Below are 15,538 nucleotides of genomic sequence, written 5' to 3'. Positions count from 1 at the left end.
ATGAAATATTAAACCAAGCCCCCATTTGCCTGAGTTGGTGATACCTCAAATGGATATAAAAAAATCCCATGACACTTATCGGAAAGAGTAGGGGATGATCCCAATGGCTTGGCCAAATTTACCCTAGTAGTATAAATACTACCTTGGGTCTCACCAGAAAAGAGGCTACTAGATTAGTGGGACTAACCTGGTCAATAAAGGATAAAAATATAAAATATGTGTATGTAGTCATAATGGGAATCCCTAAATGTCATCAAGGTAAATTATTCTGTGCATTAAGACCCTTAGCAAAGCGTATTTGCCAGTATGGTGGATTTTTCCTAGCAAGAATGTGAGAGGTCTGGTGGGGAGCAGTTGACCTATTCATTTGACATGTTTATAGCTATATAGTAGAAGCGGTTATTATCAAATATTATGGATGACATGCCTTCAAACTCTTAGGACAAGAAAGCTGGACAAAGCCAAAAACAATGGAGGGGCAAAGGCTCAAAGTCAGGGACAGATTTTAAATATTCTTTTATGTGGCACACCTCATCACTAAGGGCTTTTCATCCAGAAAAAAGGAGGTAATTGTCCCACTGTACTCATCCCTCATTAGACCCATTATAGAATACAATGCCCCATTTTGTATGTACCTCTCAAGACATCTGCAACAACTGGAAAGGCTGCAGGAATACCTCACTAAAAGAATCACAGGCCTAAAGCAGATGCTCTATGCTGACTGTCTTAAAAAACTTCAGCTATACTCTATCGCATATCAACTACTCCGAGGCGATCTCTGCTTAACATACAAGGCCATGTCAAACCCAAAGCTGTTGGACATGCTACACTTAAAGAAATCCCAATCCCTCAGAGCCACATGCTCCAAGGATCTAAACTTTGTCATCACAATAAACAAAACATGCTGGAGGGATAGGTTCCTGACCCAGAGACTTCTCAGACTCTGGAATAGACTGCCCATACATGTCAAGCAGAGCGTCTCTTTGGCCCCCTTCAAAAGGAACCTTGATGATTGGATGGGAGAAAGGAAATTCACCCTGGGGAATCACATCAGTCGCCCTGCTAGACAGGGGTCCAGGGAAGTAAATAGTGTGGGAAGAAATAGCCAGGGAATTGTTATGGCTAGGCTTGCATAGGCCCTAGGGCTGATAGCCTAGTACCAATCTATGAACCTATTGCTCTTACAAACTTAGTAAGATGATGGAGCAGAAAGTTTTACATTGGCATGTATTTTCTGGAGGATGTGAAGTCTGAAACTCAAATGTCTTTCATTATTTACTGACTTCAATACTCAATGATTTGCCAGAAATCCATACATTTTGTGAGGAACAGAATATGAGACAAACATCTGGACATTCTGAAAAAATCCTGACATTTGAGATATTCTAGGTATAAGGCATGATGGCAGGTCTTCTTCCCGGCCAGCTTCTTTACTTCCACTCTTTAGTCAAAAGCTGGAATGCGCTACCTTTAACTATTAGAAGAACTCAAAATCCTGCCCACTTCAAAGCTTCTCTACATGAACACTTATCTTCCTTCTTAGAATTCCTATGTGCTCTGACTACCTCAAATACATTGCAGTTGTCACTGCTATTTGTCTTCTCTCTGAATTTCTAGCTGTGTCTTTTTAACATTGTAAACAAATTATTTGTTACTTGTATTTACCTATGTAAAAAAATATATTACTTTTATTATTGCATTAAGGAGCTTTATCTCCCCGGGCCTCCACTGAAGATGGTCTCTGATTGGCTCAGTGGACTTTCCTGGTTAACAAATTGCAAATAAATAAAATAAATAAATTCTTAGGAGGCATGTGTCATTCATATCTTGGTGTGTAGCTTATCAAGTACCATTTCTAGTTTATGTTTCCCAAAAGCCTTCAAAATCTCAGTTATTTTACTTATTCCATGAGGGTCCTCCTACAGGGGGTTGTGGATGACAATTTCACATGAAAAAGAATATTTGTTTTTAAATGTTGCAGTATAATACTTTCTGGACAGGTGGCAAATTAATTAGTATTTTTATCTAGTTCAGGCCTGTGTATTCCTAGGTAAGACGCATTATGATTTCCAGGTAGCCAGATGTAGTTTTCTGTTACCCCATCCCAAAAATTACTGAAGTGTAATTCTTTCCCAGAGTGAGTCAAAATTAATTTTGGAACATCTGTGAATCTGGTTAATTGGGGTGGGTGGGGTGGTAGAGTAAGTCAGGATTCTGAAAGCTAAGTAATTGGTTTGTGATGGTGATTTTGGCTGCTGTAATTAAAGAAAAAATATTCTGCTGAAATTACAGGTGGTCTTAAAGGAATTTAAAAAAAGTCTTGTAAGGAAGAATTTTGTGAAACTCTACACCAGTCTCTTCTCTGACCCTCACAGAAAGAAGTAAAATGGGGCATATCTACATGACATTGGTCCATGAGTAACTTGGGCCACAACAAAAGTTAAGATCTGTGGAACATTAAAGTCTTACATGGGCACAGGGTCATTGTATGAATGTGCCTGGTTTTAGTAAAGGATGAAAACTGTGAAGAACAGACAGATTCCCAGGCAAAGTCTGCTGCATAGCACATGCTGGAACGATGACTCTAAAACATGAAAGACCAGAAACGATGTGGCAAGAGATGCAGGCATACAGTGATGATCTTATTTTGGTGCAGAAAAATCTCATGAAGCATGCTATCTCTTGAATGCACAGTCACACACAGGTTTTTAATAAGACACTCGGGCCAGCAAGTCAGATTCCAGTAACTGAGCAACAATAGAGAGGCAAAACCTGAGATATTCTGTACCAGACACTTGTATAGCCTATGTTGTCAACACATAAGACATAATTATTGTTGTTATGCACAACATTTGTTATGTCCACTGCTGGCTGAACTCGGGACTCCTCTTCCCTTTTCTTCTTCCCATCCTCTTCCAAACCTTACTAAACCCTATGATTTTATCTCTCTCATAACTCTATCTTAACACCTTTCCATGCCTTATTTAAGATCTTCAAGTCACTTCATTCTTTGGAAGTAACTCAGCATCAACTATTGCCTAGTCAACAACTAAAACCACTAAATCAGACTATTCTTATCTCTTCTCACAAGAAAATGTATTTTACTACTTTACTTAAGGTCTGTCTCTGCAAAATTAAGCATGGATTCCTTCTCTGCATATTTCAAAATTTTGTTCTTACTGCAAATTTCAGAATTTTGTTTTCGCTGTTAATCCTGCACTCTGTAACTGCATGACCTACAGATGCAAGGCCTATAAATAAAACATTGTCTGTTAAATGTTGCGATGATTGTAATTTGAAATTGTATCTTGTGGTGGAATGAAAAAAAGCTTTCTTGTCTAAGTTTATTCCTGTAACAATTAGGAGCTTTTCTTCCGGGACCACCTCTAAAAAGGGCTTCCACCCAGACGGACTTCCCCGATAAACAAAAGCAAATAAATGAATTCATTTTTATTTTTTAGTAATTTTCATTTTCTTGTTTTTTTTTTTTTTTGGTAAAAAGTACTGATTAAACCAACGTTTCTACCTTTTTACCTCTGAAACACATATATTAGGTAAATTGCCGTTTCCTATCGTTAAAAAAACATAACAAGCATTTTTGGGGAAACATTACTCTTCAAAATACAAAACTATTTTTCACATAACAAAATTGTGTACAGTTAAAAGGAAAAACAAACAGAAAAAAAAAAACATGAAGATAAATTCAGGTCTATATTACATCATCGAAAGGGCTGTTCATCGAGCACCCTTTCATCGACACATAATTGAAATACCAAAACCCCGACTGGCCACAAAAGCAAAAATTCACTTGGTCAACACCAAAAAAAAAACAATTTGCAGACCCTACAAAGTGGGGGGCTTTGCACCCCACACTCCAAGGTAGGGGGCTGTGCCCCCCCCACACCCCCCTAACTAAATATACCAACTCTGAGATTGCACTACAGTGGAGGAAAGGGAACATTCCTGATGACGGGCAAGCAATTTTTTCCCATGGGAAAAAATTGGCTTATGTGGCTGTTCGGGGTTTTGGTATTTTAATTATGTGTTGATGAAAGGGCGTTCGATGAACAGCCCTTTTGATGATGTAATATAGACCCTACAAATTCAACTCTCCCTAACTCTTCAGCTTACACCTTTACAGGGAGTAAAATACATGTATATACTTTTAGGTGCTTTTGAGGAAACCATTTGCTTAAGAACAGTTTCTGATTATCATTTATGAATGTGCTTAATTCAACTCTTCACCTCTTAAGTAAATAAATCAGGCTTGGTGCTAAAGGGAATGCAGGAAAAAGTATGTAAATTGGACAACATTTTATATAAATCTGTTGCTGACTTAGAAAGCTGAGGGAACATTGTCCAAATCAGAATGCTCTTTTTAAATATTAGTGCCACTGACTTAGAAAGCTGATGGCGAATTTGTACTAGCATGCTTTTTTCTGCCGAATGTGCAGTCTGTAACAGCAGACACCTGCATCAATTAGTGTGTAATGCCATGAGACACAAATTAGTGACTAGTGAAGGTATGCATCAGAAATGACTATAGACACAGCATGATTATCAAGGCTTGGACTATTTTTTTTATTTTTAGTGGTAATGTGAAAATTCTCATTGAAAAAGTGATGTACTGTACCATCTAAATGTCTTAATTTGACTACCTTTTGCATAATACATAGTATTTATTGTATGTATAAACAGCATACTCAAATCAGATTAGTTAGCATAATGGCCACATCCTGTGCTGAGCAAAACGTAACATGGATATTGTTCTGATTAACAAGCAAAATAACTACAACCAGTAAAATACTGATGCAGCTAGACACATAAATAGCAAGTGAACTTTATTATAAATTGTACACAAAGGCAGGATGGTGGATAATTGGAATACCCTTCCTGCAAAGGTGACAGCATGAAACAGTGAAACAATCCAAACATGCATGGGACACACACAAGACAATTCTTCTGATGGATGGAAGCAAAAAGTAATAACCTGTTTTAAGTAGGATTTGCATCGTATTCAATACCTTATATGGTTATCCTTATCCTATAAGGGAATGGACAAACAAGTTATTCCAAATGGTGCTTACCAGGTACTATTATCTTTGCTTTCAGGTCCACTGATAACATGTGTTGCATCTGCATTTTGTCTGCCAGGAATGGATGGACCTAAGGACATAAAACAGAATTACTAGACAGACCTGGACTTAAGTAACACAACAGGAGATATATTTTGTTACAGCAGCCTCAGCATAAATGATGCATGGAAATGGGGGAGAAGGAATATTTTATTTTCCTGGTCACCTTGTGGATAATGTTTTGGTGTGGTTCAGAGTATCCCACAGTTCAGACAGCTCACAATCCTGAGTCTAGGACTGGAAGGGGGAAAGAGTTCCATAGTCTGGGGATGTAAGCCCTGAAAGTCATCAGTTGATTAGCATTTCTAGAAAAGACAGCCAAATCTGGCATATAGTAAGCAATAAACTTGAAGAGATGTGTACATGATTTACCAAGAAGGATTCTGAATTCAAAACCAAGATACAGATAACAGATTCTGGTTTCTAATTGTAATGATTTATGTGATCTGTGCACATGGTAATGTAATGATGATGCTACAGTGTGATGGCCATGTTAATGCTATAGACTACATTGAATGGTGACTATAATATCAGTATGCTCAGGTTAAAGGGAAAGATAAGGTTTTCCGTTTTAATACTTATTCCTTTTCTCTGAGTCTGTGTGACCTCTCCTCATCATGGAGAGTGAGGAAGGGGTGGAACCCCTCTCTAAAAACAATGCTTTTTAACTATTTGCAATGATTATGCTTAGTTCCATAGTGCAGTCAGATGGAGCCCTTACTGTGACTGAGGCATATTAAGTTCAAATGGCAGCCCCAGCAGTGAAAGAGCCAGGAAGGCAGGAGTAAGAATGAAGGGACATGGCCAGCTCAGCTCTTCCCAGGGGAGGGAAGGGCTGTGGGTACTCAGGGAGAATATAAGGAAGTGCAGTTTCCCCAGTGTAACTTGGAGAAAGCACTTTCTATGCCTGAGGAAAGGCGGTGGAGTTGCTTGCTAGCAATATCTGTTGTGGAAGTGAGGGATGACAAGCAAGGTCAGCCCATTGCATGGCCCTTTTTTTTGCTCCATGGTGGCATGTTTATAGTTCATAGGTTAGTACTAGGCTAACTGCCCTTGCAAGCCATTTTAAGCCTAACCAATTATCCCTTGTGAGACTCAAACCCTGCACTTTGTGTTTGTAAGGCAAACACCTTAACCATTAGGCCATCCTCCTAACTCCTCCATGGGGAAACATTAGGGCATAAGTAAAAACCCTCAAATGACCCCTAATGACAGTCTGGATGATTGCCTCCCCCGGTCTGTCTTTGTCTTGGTGATGTGAAGTGAATGGGCCAGTTGGCTAGAAGGGGGAGGCTGATGCTCAACTGATAATGGGGGCAAAGACTGCCAAAAAAAAAAAAAAAGTGCTTTGCAATATTTCTGTGGACAATATTTTGAAATTGCTTTACTGCAAGTGTTTGATGTTTAATTTATGATTTTTTTTCAATTCTTACAAAATAGCGCTTAATTTTCTATTATGAACTCTGCTGTGATATGTACCAGATTTCTGCTAACTCCATTAGTGTGGGGGGATAAAGTCCTGGTTAAGTCCCAGGTGACTTCAGTCTGATTAGCGGCTTTGGCATTTTTTTCAAGCTAGACTGGGCAAATAAAAGAATGACAAGTCATAACCTGCTTGCTGCTCTCCATGTCTGAATTCATAGTAGAGACTGGGAAGCACACAAGTAGTTATCTACTAGGAGGGAGGACAGGGACAACTAATTATCTCACATGTGGAGGAACGGACATACATTGTTAAGGGCCACCACGTCAAACCTTTGAAAGTGATTGGACATGTGCATGAAGGTGGGGGCGGGGCTAGGACTTAATTCAAAACTACAGTATCCCACATGCAGATGATGACTCCCACTCCTAGCTTGTTTTAATTTCACCCCATGAATGAACAGGCCAACGAATCTGACTTGGGGAGGGACAAATTCATACAACAACAGCAGGGAGGTCAGGGCTTGATGGTCAGCATAAGGGATATGGCTCCAAAAAATGCATCAAGATTGAAGGTTAAGATTTAACTGAAAACTGGAATAGGCACTTCTTCATAATCAAGTCTAGGAAACAGCTAATTTTTTTTACTCTGGCATACTTAAGTCTGGTTCCAGGAGTAAGGTACACCTTCTGTCTCTGAAGGAGACCAAAATGGCAAAACACTTTGAAGGTGACATCTTGTTTCTGTGTCTGGTATAAAATGTTTAAAAAGGCTAAAATGTCTGAATATTTTTGCAATGTAGCACTTTTTCACAGTAACTAAGGCTTTTCAAAGTGTCTGAAGTATCCTGAGTGTTTGAGATATTTGCAGTATTAAAATAAAGCATTTTTGGAGAGATTATTGTGCACTTCAGCAAAATTACAAGTACCAGGTCTATACTTTGTTGCTATGACAGAGGGATTTTGCAGACCTGAACTGCTGGTGTTTGATGATAATATTGCTGAGAATTAATGTGTGTTTCAGCAAGAATATAATATTTTCATACTGGCTACATTTTCTGATAAAGACGCATGTACAAGAGCAATTTAGCTTGCTCTGGGGCCATTGAGCAAGAACGTTTGTTTGGGTATGCACCTGCTGTGTATGTAGGGGATGGAGGAGAACCGTCATATTGTGATATAGGCTGAAATGTGGGAAGACCCTGAATGCTTAAAACTTAAATTTAGAGAAATGTGTAACTCTCAAATGAATATTACAATGGAAAGGCACAAATTTTACACAAGAAATCAAAAGCCTACTGGAACTATTGCAGCATATATTACTGACTTAAGAAATAAAGCGAGACATGTAGATTTGGTGATCTTTTATCATCAGATGAGTTGATAACAGACTGTCTTGTATGTGGTGTTAATAGTAATACAGTGAGAAAGATGTTGCTTCAAGTTAGTGAATTAACATTAAGCAAAGCCATATAGATTTGCCAAATACATGAGCTTACAGAAAAGCATACAAATATGCTTACGAATGAGAAAAGCATGTTTGCAGTATCTGCGAGTGCAAATGTTTATAGCGTGCAGCAGCAAGTTAAGATAAAAAAGAAATATAAACTGAAGGGAGCCACCCCCAATCTCATTATAGCTTTTGGTCAGCAATATCACAAATTTAAAAAGTGGAATCATTTCAAAAGGCTTTGCAAGAATAAAGTATCACAGACTTATGTTAAAAGCGAGTATCCAAGAAGCAAGTAGATCAAAGAAAGACTGTAGAAAACTCTGAGGGCTGTGAGCAAACTTTCTATGTGGATGGTGTCTCTGTGATCGATGAAACAGTTAATACAGTAGACTATCGGTTGTCAGCAAAGAATGACATATTTTGTACAATACAAATAAATGGGAAACCTGTAGACACTGGGTCCAAATGCAATGTTATATTAGCACAAATGTTTGCTAAAGTAAAAGCTGATGAGAAACTTGATTCAGCAAAGTGTGCAAAACTAGTTGCTTATGGCAGTGAAGAGATTTAAACTGATGGCCTACTAGTTCTTTCATGCCATTCTGCTGCAAAACAGCTATGACTTGCAGTTTTATGTAGTCCAAAGACAAGTGCAGTCACTGTTAGGCTTCAAAGACAGTCTGAGAATGGGGCTGATTTCATTTAATAAAGAGGTTCACTATATAAGTATGAACAACAACAATAGTTTTACACAGAGTATTTTTAGTGAATATGCTGATATTTTCAAAGACGAGTTTGTAAAACTTCCAGTCACATATTCTGTGAATTTATACCATGAAGTAAGTCCAGTTGTCAGACCAGCATGGAAGATTCCAGTAGTGATGCAGGGCAAAGTAAAAGCAGAACTAGACGAAATGGTGAATTTAGTTGTCCTTACTCCAGTAGAAGAACCAACTGAATTGGTATCCTCCATGGTCATAGCTCATAAGAAAAGTTCAGATGATATTCAAATATGTATTGATCCAAGAGACTTAAATAAAGCACTTTAGCATCCTCATCATCCAGTGCATATAGTAGAAGATGCAGCTGCTGTCATGCAAAATTCCACTGTTTTTTTCAGTCTTAGATGCAAAGAGTTCCTTTTGGCAAATTTCACTGGATTGCAAATCTTCATTGATAACCACATTCAGTACACCATTTGGTAGATACAGATTTTTGGGAATGCCATTTGGAATAAATTCTGCCAGTGAACAATTTTCTTCTGGTTATCCATGTGCTATTATAGTGAACAACATTATTGTTGGAGGCAATGGTGAAGACGAACATTATAGAAATCTCAGGAAAGTTCTAGATCATGCACATGAAGGAAATCTTAAACTGAATCCTCAGAAATGTAGATTCAAACTGAAAGAAGTTACTTATGTGGAACATTTCTTTACCAGTTCTGGCATACAACCAGATATGTCTAAACAAACAGCAATTCTTGAGATTTCAGTTCTAGAGAATGTCACATCTTTACGTTTTCTAGGTATGGTCAACTATTTAGGAAAGTTCATCCCAGACTTGAGTGAGCTTTCTGCCCCATTATGTGAGCTGACACACAAAAATGTAAACAGGTTCTGGTTGGAACAACGCCAAAGAGCATTTGATATTCTGAATAAGAAAATTGCCTATCTACCCTCATTGAGATATTAATATGTTCACAAACTTGTAACTCTTTCTTCTGATGCTTCAAAGTACAGCCCTGATGCAGCATGTCTCCAAGAAGGCATACCAATTGTTTATGCATCAAGAACTTTAACTCAAACAGAGATGCATTATGCACAAATAGAGAAAGAGCTTTTACCAGTGGTGTTTGTATGTTCGAAGTTCAGTGATTATATTTATGGTAGACCTATCCAAATAGAGACTGATCACCAACCACTAGTGACAGTTTTGAAAAAGACAATGCACACAGCCCCAGCTCGATTGCAATGTATGATGTTAAAATTGCAAAAGGACAATGTGACACTGCTAGCCCAGCTATCTGGAATTTTGTGAATAATTCTATGCCATTTATGAATATTGATATGATTTATACAGAACTGTATGTTATGCACTGAGCTTCAAGAATGTAATCACAGCATACCCTACTGGAACATAGAAGAGTACCTTACAAAACTTCAAGAAAATAAGTTGAAATTAAGTGCTTTACGATGTGCTATAAAAGTTAGTTTCGATGCAGCAAGAAGCTAGGCTGTCTAGAGCTAGAAGTTTTTTCTATTGTCTTATAGAGAAGTAATTACTAGGTTTAAAATGTGAATGGTTTTAGTGCTTTATGACTTCCTATCAGCTGCACATCTGAGAGATATGTATTCTTAACACAGATATGTTAATTTTCTGTTTAGCTTGGGAACCAAAGTCAAGTGACAAAGAGGGATGTCATCCAAGCTAACCCAGCAGTAATATTTGATATTGATTGATGAACTCTCTCAGAGAGAGAGTTCATCAATCAATATCAAATATTATTGATGAACTCTCTCAGAGAGAGACTTTGCAAGAACATCCACTCATCATCATCATCTGCACTTGCCTTGCTAATAGTACGTAACTAGGGTACAATAATTTATTTTAGATATAGTTAGGAATATAGTAAATATGAGTTTAGATGTTTTCTGTATTTATTTGAGACTGTCCTGCAATGTTGTTTTAAAATATTTCTTGTGATTTTGAACTTTGAAGTAACTGTGTTTGTTTTCTGAGTATTGTCTTGTTCTTTTAATATTTATTATTAAATATATTTAAACCTATCTTTGTGGCTGATATTTGTGAGAAATATTTAAGTTCTTAGAGTGCTTGCATATATATTTGGTGATACAGTACAGGCCACTCCTAATAGCCTGGCACATGGTCAAAACTACCTCAACGTGTCTTAAACCTGAATGTAATGTTATGTATATATAACTTTGAAAATGTTGTTCTTCTTTTGGCTTTTCCCGGTTAGGGGTAGCCACAGCGGAACTCTGGTCTGCTAATGATTGGCAGTAGATTTTTACGTTGCCAAGGTGCCAGCCCAATGCCCAACCTTCAACGAAGGCACACCCATTCATGCATGCCTTTCGAACGCCACTCGACCATGGGGAGGACATGCAGACTCCACACAGAAGGCGCTCCAGCTGAGAATCGAATGGGAGAACCTCTTGGTGTGAGGCAACAATGCTACCGCTGCATGTAAAGTGTTTTATAATAAGTTAGTACTATATGTGCTAAATGCTGGTATTGCTTATGACTATAATATGCTTGAAACTAGCATTTACTAAATGTTCAATGTGTATTATTATCTTGGAGCTTTTCTCCCCAGGCCTCCACTGAAAATGGACATATATCCAGTTGGACTATCCCGGTCAACAAATGTAAAATAAAATAAATAAATAAATAAATAATTTGAATTATTAGTAATATTACACAGTACGATTGGACACCCTTTGTTAAGGGCCTTATAGTAGATGATAAGTAAGGGTGGTTTGTGGCAGTGATAGGTACTTTATAGTCTGGGCAGAAGGGGTCATAGCTAGTAAACCTGTACATTCCTTCCCCAGGTGTGTGTGTGTGTGTGTGTGTGTGTGTGTGTGTGTGTGTGTGTGTGTGTGTGTGTGTGTGTGTGTGTGTGTGTGTGTGTGTGTGTGTGTGTGTGTGTGTGTGTGTGTGTGTGTTCGCATATAAATCAAATCTCAAAGTGTGTGTGTGTGTGTGTGTGTGTGTGTGTGTGTGTGTGTGTGTGTGTGTGTGTGTCAGCTTCTTGGGCAGGGACATGAAGCACTACTGGTTGGGCAGAGAGGGTGCTGAAGGTTTTGGCTTGACCACTCAGCTGAGATCTCAACCCTATAGCTGTGTCAGTGGGGAGTCGGAGAAAGAGGGAGAAACTAGCCCCAGACTGACTGCCGTCTCCGTGTGCTCTTAACGGAAATTGTAATTTACTGTGTGTGTACTTGTAATCATCCCATTGTGTACATCCCTCACTGTTGCCAGTGATAAGGATTGAGGCTCCTTGATTACTGGGCTAATGCAGGGGCGTCACAGACAATTTTAATATTTTTTACAAAAAGGGCAAATACTTGTACCTTGCTGATGCCTTGTCACACGCACCCAGACAAATGACAGAGCAGCATGAAAATGAAACAGGAGACTTTAAAGTCATGGAGGTCAGACATTTTTTGTCATCACATCTTGCTGAACTAAGAAATCACACAAGCACAAAGTCATTTCTGACAATGGTGCACAGTTTACAAGTCAGCAGTTTAAGAAATTTCCTGAGTCTTGGGACTTTGTTCATATTACCAGTAGTCCTGAGTATCCACAATCCAGTGGGTTAGCTGAACGTGCAGTTCAGAGTGCAAAACATCTGTTGGAGAAATCCAAGAGAGATGGTACCGATTTTTTCATTAACTTAGTCTCAGAAACATTCCTCGAGACAACTTGCTTGGTTCGCCTGCTCAGAGATTAATGTCTAGAAAGACTAGAGCAGCTTTACCAATCAGTAAACAATTGTTAGTACCAAATGCAAAGAACAACAGAGTGGTCAGGGCTCAGCTTTTGAGAAAATGTCAGTCACAAATGTTGTACTTAGACCATTACTACATGAAGAAGTTGTGAGAATGCAAATATCCAAAGGATACGACTAAGTGATAATCGTGAAGAACATTTGTGAGGAACTGAGGACTTATATCATACAATAGGAAGGAATGGATTTCAGGCAGAATAGCAGATGTGTTACCTGTTTCTGGACCAGTGATGGAGCAGATTGCCTTTGCCAATAATTCTAATTTGTAGAGTGTTTCTACCACCTGCTCAAATTCAACAGGACATTGTGCTTCCCTCAAATAATTTCAGTATAATCCCTGATGTTCCAGTTGTGAAAGAATCTCCAGAGACTGTCCCTGTTGCTAAACCCAGTCAAAGTTTCTATGTTACCAGACTGGGTAGAATTTCCAGACTGAATCCAAAATACACAATGCCCGTGATTCATGAAGCTTGCACCAGGCACAGGCGTAGAGTAGGCGGTATAATGCCAAATATGGCCGCCGAGCGATTCAGGTTTGATCCAATTCCACGTGCACTACCAGTGTACGCCAGATCTGCGCAGCTCTTGGCTCAGGTATGCTAATTACCCCATGCTCAGTATTGCAGCATGCAAATGAAGGTACATAGCGATTCATGAAGTGGCATAGGTGTAGCGTAAGCCTACAGAAATGTAAACCAAAAAAAAAAAAAACGGTTTACATTTTGCCAAACAGAACATCGGAGCCATGAAAGCAGACCAGACTCATGTATTACAAAGTTAACATATGCCAATGGGTAAATATACAGCCAATGGCATAAGAAAAGATGCACAACACATTAAAAATAACATTTAATGTCATGGCCACAGTAACGCAAAGTACAACCGCAGGGCATGTGTGCGCAAATGGGAACACAAGGAAAATATATACAAATGTCATAAAATAGCAATGTAACACAAATCATTCTTTCACCATAATATTCAATGGTATGCATGCTACACCACAACCAAGCTGCAAGGGTTGCTAAGGGCCTGTGACAGTGTTCGGTGCGGTAACTATGAATTAGTAGTCAATGCCATGCAAATGAGGCAAGTAATAGTGAATCGTAAACGTCCCACCGGCCTAAGGATGTACCATACGGCGCAGTGCTACAACACCGAGGAGTGGCCTGGAGGAATACATGACATCAGCAGTGGGGTGTGCCACCGCAGCTGTAAGCACATTGGAAGAATGCAAATCCGGGCTGCCTGTTGCTAAGCAAAGCTGCAGGACAGGGGTGTGGATGTAGGTATAGCTTTGCTTAGCTGAGAGCACACATGGTGCCCAAAAGTGCATGTGTACGTGGATGAAAACGTGCCCAAAACCCGGTAAGCGGACACATGCACCACGCACCACAGCTCAAAAAGGAAGTTTAGGGGAAGACAATAAGGAAATTCTGCAGTAGGGTAATTGGAGTACAACTGAGCAATTAACACCTATTAACTCACAGTGGGCCATTGATGGTAGCTAACAAGGCTGCTAGCAGCAACCTGCAGAACAGGATAGGGGAGGAGTCGGATTGCAAAGAAAAGAGAACTGTAACCACAGAGCAAAGCAAACCTGCAGTAGATCGGCTATAGAACACATTTCGCAAGACAATCCTGGTTCGGGAAAGTACAAAACAAGAAAGCAGGCTGCTGGATGCATGCCAGACAATGGGAGGGGAATCGTTAAGAAAAGTTAAGGCAAGAGCAAGAGGTAATCCACAGCAGCTAAATGTAATTCAACACCAAAGGCACCACAATAGCAGTACCTGTGGTAAAACACATAAGATTCCTTGCAGCTCCGAATGTACATATGCACCCAATGACATCATCAGTGTTCAAAGCACAATAGTATAAAGTGTGAAGGCACCTCACACACACTTGTGTATTCCCAAACACTGCACCATCGGTGTAAATAGACGGGGAACTTTTACAATGTACTTGTTGGGAGCTGCCATAGCTGTGATTCATCACCATGTGTTGGAGACTGAAGGTGTTGTTGAGGATGATGCTGACAACCACCTCAGGCCCCAGAGGAGGAGACGAATGTTCAGACCAAGGGTAACCTACCAGGGGCTACATGATCTGGAGATAGTAGAGCGTTACAGGGTGGACAGGGACATCATACAGCAAATAGTTGAGCTGTGCCAGCCACGCCTGTGATCCAGAAACAACAGAGGGGAACCCATCCCAGTAGACATGAAGGTATGTGTAAGCTTGAGAATACTAGCCACAGGTACCTTTCAAAGGCCAACTGGAGATATCATGGGGATCTCACAGGCATCAGCATCCAGGGTACTCCACCAGTTCCTGGATGCCATGTTACCACATGCCAGTGAGCATATATACTTCCCCCGAACTCAGGAGGAGTTGGCCAGCAATATGCATGTCTTTCACCATGTGACACACTACCCGGAGGTACTGGGTGCAATAGACTGCACGCACATACATATCAAGTCACCACCCAGTGAGCATGGTAGGCGCTACATAAACCGCAAGGGATACCACTCCATCAACTGCCAGGTCACGTGCAATGCCCAGGGCATTATCACGGATGTGTGTGCTGGCAGCCCTGGAAGCTACCATGACTCCCGCATCTGGCATGCCTCACAGCTGTATCAAGTATTTGTCAGGGGGGACATCCCATATGGCCACCTTGTGGGGGATGCTGGCTATGCACTGGAGCCGTGGATGATGGCTCCCATCAGAAATGCACACACACCCATGCAAGAACGCCATAATGGGGCACACACACAAACCAGAATCATCATAGAGTGTGTGTTTGGGATGCTGAAATCACAGTTACATTGCTTGGACATATCTGGTGGAGCTTTGCAGTACTCTCCAGGCACGTGTGCCCACATCTTTATAGTATGTGCCATGCTTCATAATATGATCCTGTGGAAACAGCTGCAGCAGGAACATAATGGTTAGGGCCCTCACAGCCCACCGCAATTGCCAAGGCCA

The sequence above is a fragment of the Protopterus annectens genome, chromosome 8.part0 (assembly GCF_019279795.1).
Source record: "Protopterus annectens isolate FY-2018-M chromosome 8.part0, PAN1.0, whole genome shotgun sequence".
In the NCBI taxonomy this organism is placed as follows: domain Eukaryota; kingdom Metazoa; phylum Chordata; order Ceratodontiformes; family Protopteridae; genus Protopterus; species Protopterus annectens.
Note: the sequence above shows the minus strand (reverse complement) of the source record.